Here is a 14191-nt window from a genome sequence, read left to right on the forward strand (position 1 = left end):
GTGTAACTGGAATACATAGCCACTGATCAAGTATTATACAATAGCTGCTCAGGTAAAGTACCATTTTGGCCAGCTTAAAAATAAATTAATAAAAGTTTAAAGTTCTCTGAAACAAGACAGACAAATAAATGACTGAAATTGCTATGGGAAAGGTAATTATACGTTAACATTATATCATGTGTAAGGTAAGGGCAGAAAAGCAAACCAGTGTATCTTAAGTCTAGCAGGGATCAAGTCAAGTGAATTGAACAATGTTAAAGCAAGTATGTGGGTAATCTACTTTTAGTTGAAAAGCGTTTTTAAAAACCAATCTCTCATGCTCTATTTTCAAAATCTCTAGGTCTTTCCCTCTAAATTCCTGCAGCTGGCTTTTAAATAAATACTTCATCTATTTCAGAATGTAAAATTTAATTTACCAAGATCCCTTTCTCATATTAACAGTCTACTCTTACAATCTTTGCTTACAGGATCTGTAAGTAACCTAAAAATCTTCTCCAGTTGGAGGTCTATAACCAACATATAGAAAGCCTGAAAGAAATGTTGCAATGATGGTAGCAACCTTTTCAAATTTGCCAAAATGACAAAAAAGTATCCATTTTAATAATCAATAAGAAAGATAGCTATTCAATATGAAAACAATTACAAATGGGCATTTAAACCCAGTTATTTGGTCTAGAAATAACTAAAAGTTCACAACTGTAGACATTCCCATTAAAAATTGCAAATATTTACTGAAAAGCTATAATATACAAGAAGCTGTTTTAGGGACTATGAAAGACACCAAGAAGTGTAAGGCAGATCTTTCATTCAGTGCATCTGTAATCTAGTAAGATGACATACAAAATATAATGACTTTTGGTCTGGACAAAATGGTATTGACCCATTTCTCCCTGCTCCTCTACCCCTCTAAGCACAACTATGAATCCTGGAAATAACATAAAAGGCAACCAAAGGAGAATTCTGGAAGATGTTCAGAAGAAAGTGAACTTATTTAGGATAAGAATTAGAGGGATAACAGCAGCAGGGCATCTTATGTCCTTCCACCTAGGAGAAGAAGGCAACACAGACCTATTTACTAACCCCCAACCCAGGGAGTCTCATTCCTCTCCACTATCCAGCTAGGGTCCCTTAGACAACAAAAGGCAAATCCAACACCACTGGGTTGATCAGGAGGCATCACAACAAAAGGGGGCCAGGTGAAGCAGTCATCTCTACCCTTCTACCATCTCCTCACAACCTCTTCAAGAATGTGTTTAAAAAGACCCAACTACATGCAGCTCATAAGAAACTCATTTTACATTCAATATAGGTAGTTTTGAAATATAAGGATATTAAATGGCATGCCATGGAAATATAATTAATTTTTTTAAGCAGGAGTGTCTATGTTAATATGTAATAAAGTAGATTTGGAGCAAAGAAAATTACTTAGAGACAAAAGAGGGGTGGCATAATGCCAAACCATAATTATAGCTGAATACTTCAACACCCCTTTTCAGCATCTGATAGAAGTACTAGAAAGAAAAGCAGCAAGGGTTTAAAAGATCTGAACAACACAATCAACTAAGAGGTTCTAATTAACTTATATAGAACATTCCACCACCAATAATAGCAGAATACATTTTTATCCTCAAGTGCTGTAGAACATTCACCAAGAAAGACTGTAGACTGAGCCATAAAAGCTAACCTCAGCAAATTTAAAAGAACTGAAATAACACAGAGTGTGTTCTCTAATCATAATGGAATCAAACAAGAAATCAATTTTTTTAAAAAAGACAAGACAATCTCCTGTATGAAAATTAAACAGAAAACTTCTTTTTTTTTTTTTTTTTTTAAAGATTTTATTTATTTATTTGACATAGATAGAGACAGCCAGTGAGAGAGGGAACACAAGCAGGGGCAGTGGGAGAGGAAGAAGCAGGCTCACAGCAGAGGAGCCTGATGTGGGGCTCGATCCCATAACGCCGGGATCACGCCCTGAGCTGAAGGCAGATGCTTAACCGCTGTGCCACCCAGGCGCCCCTAAACAGAAAACTTCTAAATAATCAAGGAATTAAAGAGGAAGTCTAAAGAAAAATTAAAAATTCATTGGATGGGAATAAAAATGAAAAAGTATAACATATATCAAAACTCACAGGATACAACTAAAGCAGTGTTGTTTTAATCACTAATGCTTACATTAGAAATGGCAAAAGTCTCAAATCACTGATCTAAATTCTACCTCGAAAGAAAAGAATAGCAAATAATCCCAAAATAAAAATAAGAAAGGAAATAATTAATATCAGAGTAAAAATCAACAAATTAGAAATAGGAAAATAGAGAAAAATCAATGAAACAAAAAACTGGTTTTAAACAATATTCAATAAATAGACAAATTTCTGTCAAGACTGCAAAAAAGAACAGAAATAACCAATATCGGGAATTAAATGGAGGTTATCATTATGGACTCAGCAGACATTAGAAAGATAAGGTAACACAACAACTTTATGCTCAGATGTTCAACAAATTAAAAGATACTGACCAATTTCTTGAAAGCCACAAACTACCAAAACTCAAACAAGATGTTATAGGTATCATGAATCACTCTATAACTACCCAGAAAAATTGAATTTGTATTTTAAAAGCTCCCAAGAAAACAAATCTCCAGGTGCAGATAATGTCACTGGAGAATTCTAGCAAACATTTTAAGGATTAACACCAATTTTACACAATCGATTCTAGAAAACGGAAGAAGAGAGAATATTTACAAACACATTTTTTAAAAAGATTTATTTAATTATTTATTTTAGAGATAGAGAGGTTGGGGGAACAGGAGCAGAGGGAGAGAGAAACTCAAGCAGACTCCACACTCAGGACAGAGGCCCACCTGGGGCTTAATCTCCTGGCCCTGAGATCACGACCTGAGCCCAAACCAAGAGTCAGATGCTTAACTAACTACACCACCCCAGTGCCCCATTACAAACCCATGTTATTAGTCCAATTATACCAAACCAGACAAAGATAGTTTGAAGATGAAGGGGGAAAAAAAAAGGAAAAACAAAAACAAAAAAGCAAGAGCTACAGAGCAATGATTCTCATCAACTTAGAAGTAAAAATCTCCAATATATGTTAAGTAATTTCCAAACAATCCATAGAAAGATTTATACACCATGGCAAAGTAGGAGTTACTGCTATGGAAGATTGCTCAATATTCAAAATCAGTAAACTAAAGAAGAAAAATCGTATGATCATACCAACTGATGCAGAAAAAAATCATTTGACAAAATCCAACAAACATTCACACTAAACAAAAAATTCAGTAACTGAGAAATAGAGGGGAATGATCTTAATTTGATAAAGAGCATATACAAAATCTACGCTTATATTTAATGGTAAAATTTTTGTCTTCCTATAATCAGGAATAGGGCAAGGATAATCATTCTCACCACATTTTGTTTTAACATAGTACTAGAAGTCTCAGCCAGGGCAATAGGAAAAAAAATAAAAGGCATACAAATTGGAAGGGAAGGAATAAAATATTCTTTTTTTGACAGATGACCTGATTGTCTACACAGACATTTCAGGGAAGCTACAAAAACAAAACAAAAAACCTCTAAAACCATAAAGGTTGAATAATACACACAAAACCAATTGCATTTCTAAATACTTACAATAAATGTGTGGAATATGAAATTTCAAAATGATACAATTTACAATCATTCTGAAGAAAATGAAATTTGGGGCTATAAAGTAAGCAAAGCATAGAATCTGTATGTAAAAAATTATAAAATGCTTATGAACAAAATCAAACATCTAATAAATGGAGATATATGGTACTCCTGGATTGAAAGACTCAACACAGTAAAGATATCAGTTCTCTAGCACAGTGATCTGTATGTTTAATACAATTCCTATCAAAAACCCAATAAGGTATTTTTGTAGAGACAAGCTTATTCTAAACTTCATATGGAAAGGCACAGGCACTAGGAACAGTTGAACTAATCTTGACAAAGAATAAAATGAAAGGAATCATTTTACCTGATATTCAGGCTTACTATAAGGCTACAGTAATCAAGACTGTGATATTGGCAGAGGCATATACACATAAATCAATGGAATAAAATGGAAAACAAAGTAGATTTACACAAACAACAAATACGCTTAAGTGATTTTTCAAAAAGGTACAAAAGCAATTCAAAAGAGAAAGAACAACCTTTTCAAAACATGGTGCTGGGGCAATTGCATTCACAGGCATAAAAAACCCCAAAAAACCAACAAAACAAAACAAAATAAAAACCCAAACATTTCAACCTAAATGTCACACCTTATACAAAAACTTAATTACAAGCGAATCATGAAAAAAAAAGTGAATCGTGGAATTAAATATGAATACTAATAGTACGAACACTAAAAAAAAAAAAGTCAAGCAATCAGGCATTAGGGTGGTCAATTAGGACAACAAACCAAACCGAAAGTAACAATCAAATTTGTTTCCTTAATGTGACAGCGTAAGCAAGAAGTGTTGTCTCCCTGGTGTTCCACTTTCCGCAAAAGAACGGCACAAGGTGAGGGTCATGTGGATCCAGTGCAAATGGAGGGAATTGTCTCACTGCTCAGGAGCCCTGAACAAATAGTTCTTGCCTCCTATGGATTCATGGACTAGAGAGAGGATGAGGGAAACAGCTAAAAGTGGAAAGATATTGAGACAAAGTAGAGAAAAGTAATTCAGCCACGGACCTCAATAAGGTCTCAGCAGAAGTACCTGGAAAGTGTCTCAACCAAGGTCCCAAATAAAGAAGCCTCAAACTGGAGATGCCTGGGCTAGGAATGTAGATATGCATAGGAATGTAGCTGACAGGAGTTGAGGGGTCAGGGTCAGGGGAGAGTGCTTGCTGGCAACTCCCTCAAGAAATCTACAGTGCGATGGCTTTGCACTGGCTGGTGGGGGGAGGGAGCATTCTCCCCATGAGGCTTACCAGCCACAATCCTGTAAATGTCTATGGTTGGGCCTGAAAGATTACACAAATGATTTTGATGCAGAGATAGGCAAAGTTTTCTTAGATGACACCAAGAGCATAATCCATAAAAGAAAGGAAAGAACTCTCAAAACTCAACAGTAGGAGAAAAAGACGATAAAGAATGAGCAAAAGACTTCACAAATGTAGGTACACGGATGGCAACTAAGCACTTGGAAAGACTTTTAATATCATTAGCTATCAAGGAAATGCAAATTAAAAGCCACAATGAGATATTGTTACATGCCTATCATAAAATAGGTAATGACATACGAAATGCTGGGGAGCATTTGGTGGGATCTTTCATATATTGCTGATAGAAATGTAAAATGGTACAGCCACTCTAGAAAACAGTTTGGCAGCTTGTTATAAAACTAAACAAGCAATTGCCATTTTACACAGCTATTTCACTTTTGGGCATTTTTCCCAGAGAAATGAAAACTTATTTTCACACAAAACCTATATACAAATGCTCACAGCATCTTTATTCATATTAGCAAAAACTAGAAACAGCCCAGATGTCCTTCAATAGGCAATTGTAAAACAAACTGAAGTGCAGACATGCCATGAGTACTACACAGCCACAAAAAGGAACAACCTATTTTTATATACGATTTGGGTGAATCCAGAAAATTAGGTTGAATAAAAAAAACCAATCTCCAAAGGTTACACATTGTAATGATTCCATTTATACATACAGCATTTTTGAAATGGAGAACACATTAGTTGTGAGAGTAATGGCACGAGGAGGAAGTAAGTGTAGTTAAAAAAGTCAACAGGAAGGATTCTTGCATTGAAACATACCAGTACCCTGACTGTGGTGGAGGATACCTGAACCTATGCATTTGATAAAACTTCAGAGAACTAAATACACATTAACAAATGCATGAGTGCAAATGAAATTGGGAAATCTTAATAAAATAGGTGGATTGCATCAATGTCAGTTTCCTGGTTGTGATATCATACTATGGTTTTGCAAAATGTTACCATTTAAGGAAACTGGGCAGAGTGCACACGAGAGCCCTCTATATTATTTCTCATACCTACATGTGAATCTACTATAAAAATTCCCCAAACATACCATCAACATTTGCTGCAAAGCATATGTTTGTTCTCAAGGTAAGTGTTTGTCATAACCACTCTCAATACACTTTAGAAACACAAACTCTCAGAAATTAAAGGGCTTTTTTTAGATTATAAGTCGTGCTCAGTTTTACCAATAAATGGTGCCATTTTCAATACAAATGTTATCAGCATGCCTCAGGCTATTTTGTTCATGAAAATAAAATGAAAATCTAGATAAAAGCTCTGTACTAAATTGACTAATCAAATTAGTTTCCAGATTGATAAGCCAAAAGTGAAAGGACAGATTTTTTTAAGTAGGCTGAATGAAATATTGGCATTTCTAATTTTATCATGTATTTCTGAATCAGCAACCCATCATTCAGAGGGGGAAGAAAAGCACTTGACTCAAATGAGTCATGTTAAAGAAATCCTTGATATTTTGAAAATTCAAATGTCAACAAGCCACATAATATGAAAAATAGGAGGCATTGGTTCCATCTTTTTGAACAATGTCTACAAAATGAATCGAAATCAAGTATCAACCCTAGAGGTTTATTAACCTACAATAAGATGTCTGGGTAATTCTGTAAAGAGATGTTTCCATGGTGGTCATGACCATTTGTAAAATTAAAAGAGAATTTGTGAAAGTTAGGAGAATGTTTTCTTCTAGGGAAGGGACAGTTTACTCAGCACAGTTTTTTGTGAACCTGCTTATGACCCAAGAGATTTCCTGTAGTATGTGTTTAAAATTTGGAAATCTGATTTAAGAAAGAAAAAGAACTTAAAAGCTAAACCTATTTCCAGAATCATTTAAGAAAACAGTCTTCCATCCTCATTAGCTACATATCACACAGGAAAAAAGAATGTATGCACTTCCCAGACTGTACTAAAAAACCTCCTAAAAACTCCCCGTCACCAAGGGAATCAGGCATTAAGGTTTTATCGCAAATATTCTACTATAAAACAGCAAGCAGTTCATAAAGAGAAAAAGATGTAGATGAAATTTTCTTTAGGAAAAAAGAAAAACCCTTCACCTTGTCTTTAATTAACTATTCTACTTACGAATCACTTCTTAAAATCATGAGTTTATCTTCTTTAATCCTGATGATAAATGTAATATGATAACTATAGAAAATTTGGGAAGTTGAAACAAGAGAAAATGCAAAAAAAAATGTTTACCTACGATCCTACCACCTCAAGCAAATACTAGCATAATTTTAGCAGATTTTTTCTGACCTTTCAAATACAGTTGAGGTGATAGTTTATAATTCTGAATAGTTCTTGTGTTCCAGTCATTGCTATGTCAAAAATATTCTCACACTAAAAATTCATTATTAAGCTCATTTCATAGACATACAAAATTCGATTGTCATGATATACTGTTACTTATTTATTCAGTCCTGCAACACAGGACATCTTGATAATTTCTTCTCTTTCATCACCCTAAAGTATCTGAGTTCATTCAAATTTATTTCATATTTTTTCATTGTTTTTATTTATCCTGAGTTTTAAAAAATTAAATAATATGGACTTTTCATTTCCATCCTGCCCTCCTTCCCTCTTAAGCCACAGCTTCTCTTAAGAATCTTGAACAGCCACNAAAAGAACTCTCAAAACTCAACAGTAAGAGAAAAAGACGATAAAGAATGAGCAAAAGACTTCACAAATGTAGGTACAAGGATGGCAAATAAGCACTTGGAAAGACTTTTAATATCATTAGCTATCAAGGAAATGCAAATTAAAAACCACAATGAGATATTGTTACATGCCTATCATAAAATAGGTAATGACATACGAAATGCTGGGGAGCATTTGGTGGGGTCTTTCATATATTGCTGATAGAAATGTAAAATGGTACAGCCACTCTAGAAAACAGTTTGGTAGCTTGTTATAAAACTAAACAAGCAATTGCCATTTTACACAGCTATTTCACTTTTGGGCATTTTTCCCAGAGAAATGAAAACTTATTTTCACACAAAACCTATATACAAATGCGCACAGCATCTTTATTCATATTAGCAAAAACTAGAAACAGCCCAGATGTCCTTCAATAGGCAATTGTAAAACAAACTGAAGTGCAGACATGCCATGAGTACTACACAGCCACAAAAAGGAACAACCTATTTTTATATACGATTTGGGTGAATCCAGAAAATTAGGTTGAATAAAAAAAACCAATCTCCAAAGGTTACACATTGTAATGATTCCATTTATACATACAGCATTTTTGAAATGGAGAACACATTAGTTGTGAGAGTAATGGCACGAGGAGGAAGTAAGTGTAGTTAAAAAAGTCAACAGGAAGGATTCTTGCATTGAAACATACCAGTACCCTGACTGTGGTGGAGGATACCTGAACCTATGCATTTGATAAAACTTCAGAGAACTAAATACACGTTAACAAATGCATGAGTGCAAATGAAATTGGGGAATCTTAATAAAATAGGTGGATTGCATCAATGTCAGTTTCCTGGTTGTGATATCATACTATGGTTTTGCAAAATGTTACCATTTAAGGAAACTGGGCAGAGTGCACACGAGAGCCCTCTATATTATTTCTCATACCTACATGTGAATCTACTATAAAAATTCCCCAAACATACCATCAACATTTGCTGCAAAGCATATGTTTGTTCTCAAGGTAAGTGTTTGTCATAACCACTCTCAATACACTTTAGAAACACAAACTCTCAGAAATTAAAGGGCTTTTTTTAGATTATAAGTCGTGCTCAGTTTTACCAATAAATGGTGCCATTTTCAATACAAATGTTATCAGCATGCCTCAGGCTATTTTGTTCATGAAAATAAAATGAAAATCTAGATAAAAGCTCTGTACTAAATTGACTAATCAAATTAGTTTCCAGATTGATAAGCCAAAAGTGAAAGGACAGATTTTTTTAAGTAGGCTGAATGAAATATTGGCATTTCTAATTTTATCATGTATTTCTGAATCAGCAACCCATCATTCAGAGGGGGAAGAAAAGCACTTGACTCAAATGAGTCATGTTAAAGAAATCCTTGATATTTTGAAAATTCAAATGTCAACAAGCCACATAATATGAAAAATAGGAGGCATTGGTTCCATCTTTTTGAACAATGTCTACAAAATGAATCGAAATCAAGTATCAACCCTAGAGGTTTATTAACCTACAATAAGATGTCTGGGTAATTCTGTAAAGAGATGTTTCCATGGTGGTCATGACCATTTGTAAAATTAAAAGAGAATTTGTGAAAGTTAGGAGAATGTTTTCTTCTAGGGAAGGGACAGTTTACTCAGCACAGTTTTTTGTGAACCTGCTTATGACCCAAGAGATTTCCTGTAGTATGTGTTTAAAATTTGGAAATCTGATTTAAGAAAGAAAAAGAACTTAAAAGCTAAACCTATTTCCAGAATCATTTAAGAAAACAGTCTTCCATCCTCATTAGCTACATATCACACAGGAAAAAAGAATGTATGCACTTCCCAGACTGTACTAAAGAACCTCCTAAAAACTCCCCGTCACCAAGGGAATCAGGCATTAAGGTTTTATCGCAAATATTCTACTATAAAACAGCAAGCAGTTCATAAAGAGAAAAAGATGTAGATGAAATTTTCTTTAGGAAAAAAGAAAAACCCTTCACCTTGTCCTTAATTAACTATTCTACTTACAAATCACTTCTTAAAATCATGAGTTTTTCTTCTTTAATCCTGATGATAAATGTAATATGATAACTATNTTTAATTAACTATTCTACTTACGAATCACTTCTTAAAATCATGAGTTTATCTTCTTTAATCCTGATGATAAATGTAATATGATAACTATAGAAAATTTGGGAAGTTGAAACAAGAGAAAATGCAAAAAAAAATGTTTACCTACGATCCTACCACCTCAAGCAAATACTAGCATAATTTTAGCAGATTTTTTCTGACCTTTCAAATACAGTTGAGGTGATAGTTTATAATTCTGAATAGTTCTTGTGTTCCAGTCATTGCTACGTCAAAAATATTCTCACACTAAAAATTCATTATTAAGCTCATTTCATAGACATACAAAATTCGATTGTCATGATATACTGTTACTTATTTATTCAGTCCTGCAACACAGGACATCTTGATAATTTCTTCTCTTTCATCACCCTAAAGTATCTGAGTTCATTCAAATTTATTTCATATTTTTTCATTGTTTTTATTTATCCTGAGTTTTAAAAAATTAAATAATATGGACTTTTCATTTCCATCCTGCCCTCCTTCCCTCTTAAGCCACAGCTTCTCTTAAGAATCTTGAACAGCCACTTTGGAAAACAGTGTGGAGGTCCCTTAAAAAGTTAAAAATTGAGCTACCCTACGATCCAGCAATTGCACTACTGGGTGTTTACCCCAATGATACAGACGTAATGAAGAGAAGGGCCATATGCACCCCAATGTTCATAGCAGCATTGTCCACAATAGCTAAATCATGGAAGGAGCCAAGATGCCCTTCAACAGATGACTGGATTAAGAAGCTGTGGTCCATATATACAATGGAATATTACTCAGCCATCAAAAAGAACGATTTCTCAACATTTGTTGCCACATGGACGGGATTGGAGGAGATAATGCTAAGCAAAATAAGTCAAGCAGAGAAAGACAATTATCATATGGTTTCACTCATTTATGGAACATAAGAAGTAGGAAGATCGGTAGGAGAAGAGAGGGAAGAAGAAGGGGGGGTAAACAGAAGGGAGAATGAACCATGAGAGACTATGGACTCTGAGAAACAAACTGAGGGCTTCAGAGGGGAGGGGGGTAGGGGAATAGGATAGGCTGGTGATGGGTATTAAGGAGGGCATGTATTGCATGGTGCACTGGGTGTTATACACAAGTAATGAATCATGAAACATTACATCAAAAACTAGGGGTGTACTGTATGGTGTCTAACATAATAAAAAAATAGTATTAAAAAAAAAGCATCTTGAACAATCTTCTCTGCACAGTTTAATCTTGCATTGCAGCAAATGCTTTCGGTGTTCTCACTAGTATTCAGAAATAGAGGGAGAAGGAGAATATCTCCACATTCACAAAATAAATAAATCCATCAGTAATTGCCTAAATAAAATAATCCTTTATGTCTCTGCATTTTTAAAGGTTAATGTAGTGTGATGAAAATAGAAAAGCATCCGATTAAAGTCAGATTCTTTTTTTTAATTGAAGTATAGTTCATATACAATGTTACATTAGTTTCAAGTGTACAGCATATTGATTCCACAAGTCCATACTCCATGCTATGCCCACCACAAGCATAACTACCATCTGTCAGTCACCATACAAAGCTAGTACAATACTACTGACCATACTCCATAGGCTGTTACCTTTTATCCTTGTGATTTATTCATTCCATAACTGGAGGCCTGTATCTCTCACTCTCCTTCACTCTTTTTGCTCATTCTGACACCCCCCCTCCCCTCTGGCAACCATCCGTTGCCATACAAACGGTTCTTTGTATTATGGGTCTGTTTCTGCTTTTTGTTTACTCATTTGTTTTGATTCTTAGACTCCATATGAGTGAAATCACATGGTATTTGTCTTTCTCAGTCTAACTTACTTCACTAGCATAATACCCTCTAAGTCCATCCATATTACTTCAAATGACAAGATCTCATCCTTCTTATGGCTGCATAATACCCTATTGTATGTATATGCCACATATTTCTTTTGTTTACTGTTACTTTTGTTTACTGTTACTTCCATTTGTTTACTGATGGACACTTACGTTGTTTCCATATCTTGGCTATTGTAAATAATGCTGTAATATACATAGGGGTGCATATATCTTTTCAAATTCATGTTTTCATCTTCTTTGGGTTAAGTGCCCAGTAGTGGAATTACTGAATCATATTGTGTTTCTATTTTTAATTTTTTGAGGAACCACCATACTGTTTTCCACAGCAGCTGCATCAATTTACATTCCCACCAAGAGTGTAAAAGAGTTCCTTTTCCTCCACATCCTCATCAATACTTGTTATTTCTTGTCTGTTTTTATTAGAGCTATTCTGACAGGTGTAAAGTGGTTTTTATTTGCATTTTCCTTATGATTAGTGGTTTTGAGCATCTTTTTACATGTCTGTTGGCCATCTATTTGGAAAAATGTAGGTCCTCCCATTTTTTAATTGCATTTTTGTCTTTTTATATGCAGAGTTGTATAAATTCTTTAGATATTTTAGATAATAGCCCCTTATTGGATACATCATTTTCAAATATCTTCTCCCATTGAGTAAGCTGCATTTTCATTTTGTTGATGATTTCCTTCACTGTGCAAAAGCTTTTCATTTTGATGTAGTCCCAATAGTTTATTTCTGCTTTTGTTTCTCTTGACTTAGGAGACATATCCAGAAAAATTTGCTATGGTCAAAATCAAAGAAATTACCGACTCCATTTTCTTCTAGTAGTTTTATGATTTTAGGTCTCACGTTTAGGTCTTTAATCCATTTTGAGTTTATTTTTGTATATGGTGTAATAAAGTTGTCCAGTTTTATTCTTTTGCATATAGCTATCCAGTTTTCCCAGCACCATTTAAGAGACCTTTTCCCATTGTGTATTCTTGCCTCCTTTGTCATAGACTGACCACATAATTGTGGGTTTATTTCCGGGCTTTCTATTCTGTGCTATTGATCTATGTCTATTTTTGTGCCAGTACCATACTGTTTTGACTACCATAGCTTTGTAGTATATCTTGAAATCTAGGATTGTGATACCTCCAACTTTGTTATTCTTTCTCAAGATTGCTTTGGCTATTCAGGGTCTCTTGTGGTTCCATACAAATTTTAGGATTATTTGTTCTAGTTCTGTGAAAAATGCTGTTGGTATTTTGATAGGGTTTGCACTGAATCTGTAGATCAGTTGGGTACTATACAGTACATTCTAACAATATTAATTCTTCTAACCCATGAGCATGGAATATCCTTCCATTTGTTTATGTCATCTCCAACTTCTTTCATTAATGCTTCATAGTTTTCAGAGTACAGGTCTTTCACCTCTTTCGTTAAGTTTACTCCTATTTATTCTTTTGGGCATAATTGTAAATAGAATTGTTTTCTTAATTTCTCATTCTGCTACTTTGTTATTAGTATATACAAACATTACTAATTCTGTAGAGTAATTTTGTATCCTGCAACTTTACTGAATTCATCTATTACTTCTAACAGTATTTAGTAGAGTCTTTAGGGGCTTTCGATATATAGTATCATGTCATCTGCAAATAGTGACAGTTTAACTCCTTCCTTACTAATTTGAATGCCTTTTATTGCTTTTTTCTTATCTAATTGCTATGGCTAGGATGAAGTAAGATTCTTAACGCAATTCTACTTCTCTCATATAAATCCCTAAATTACTTAAGCCTTATTTCCTCATTTGCAAAATAAGAAATTTTGTAGAACTCTGAGTTTTCTTCTTATTCTCTCATTCTCTGACTGGAGCATTTTCTAATTCTGCTCAGTTGTGTAACCTCATGTACCAACCAGACTTCAGAGGGGAAAGCTGAAGCCTCTCCTTGTATTTCAGATATAACAGGTCTTTGTATGGGAATTAGACCTTTAGCAAAGTAGGAAAAGTTGGGTGCAAAAATCAGAAAATTTGCCACCAACTATCTCAGCCTGATGTACTAATATGGGTAGTTTTCAAAAGATGAACCAAAATCTGCTACCAATCTGATGAACCTCTGGGAAGCTCCTCACACAAACTCATCCAATCTGCTTCCAGCCAAAGGGTATACCTAATGGGTTCCATCGAAGCGACTGTGAATCTCAAAAACCTCAGGTAATCTTCCACTGACCAGCTCAGTCTACTGAACCAATGTGATAACACCAAGCCTAGAAGCAGTCTGAACTTCAGGTCCTCACATATCTGTTTTCAATGACCTCTGGAGCTTCTCCTTCTCTTCTACCTCTATAGACTCTCACTGATGACTATGTAATAAGAAGGATTATGGGGGATGTTCATGTTTTTGAGAGTCTCTTAACTTTGTCTGTAAAATATTTATTCAACAGTTATTTAGTCTCTACCATAGTCACAATACTAAGCTTGGTGCTATAAAAGGTACCAAGAAACAAGAGGAGTAACCACTGACATCAGGAAGCTTACAGCCAATTTAGAGACAGGATACCTCCAGGAACTATAA

Source organism: Ailuropoda melanoleuca, chromosome 16 (genome assembly GCF_002007445.2).
Source record: "Ailuropoda melanoleuca isolate Jingjing chromosome 16, ASM200744v2, whole genome shotgun sequence".
Lineage (NCBI taxonomy): Eukaryota > Metazoa > Chordata > Mammalia > Carnivora > Ursidae > Ailuropoda > Ailuropoda melanoleuca.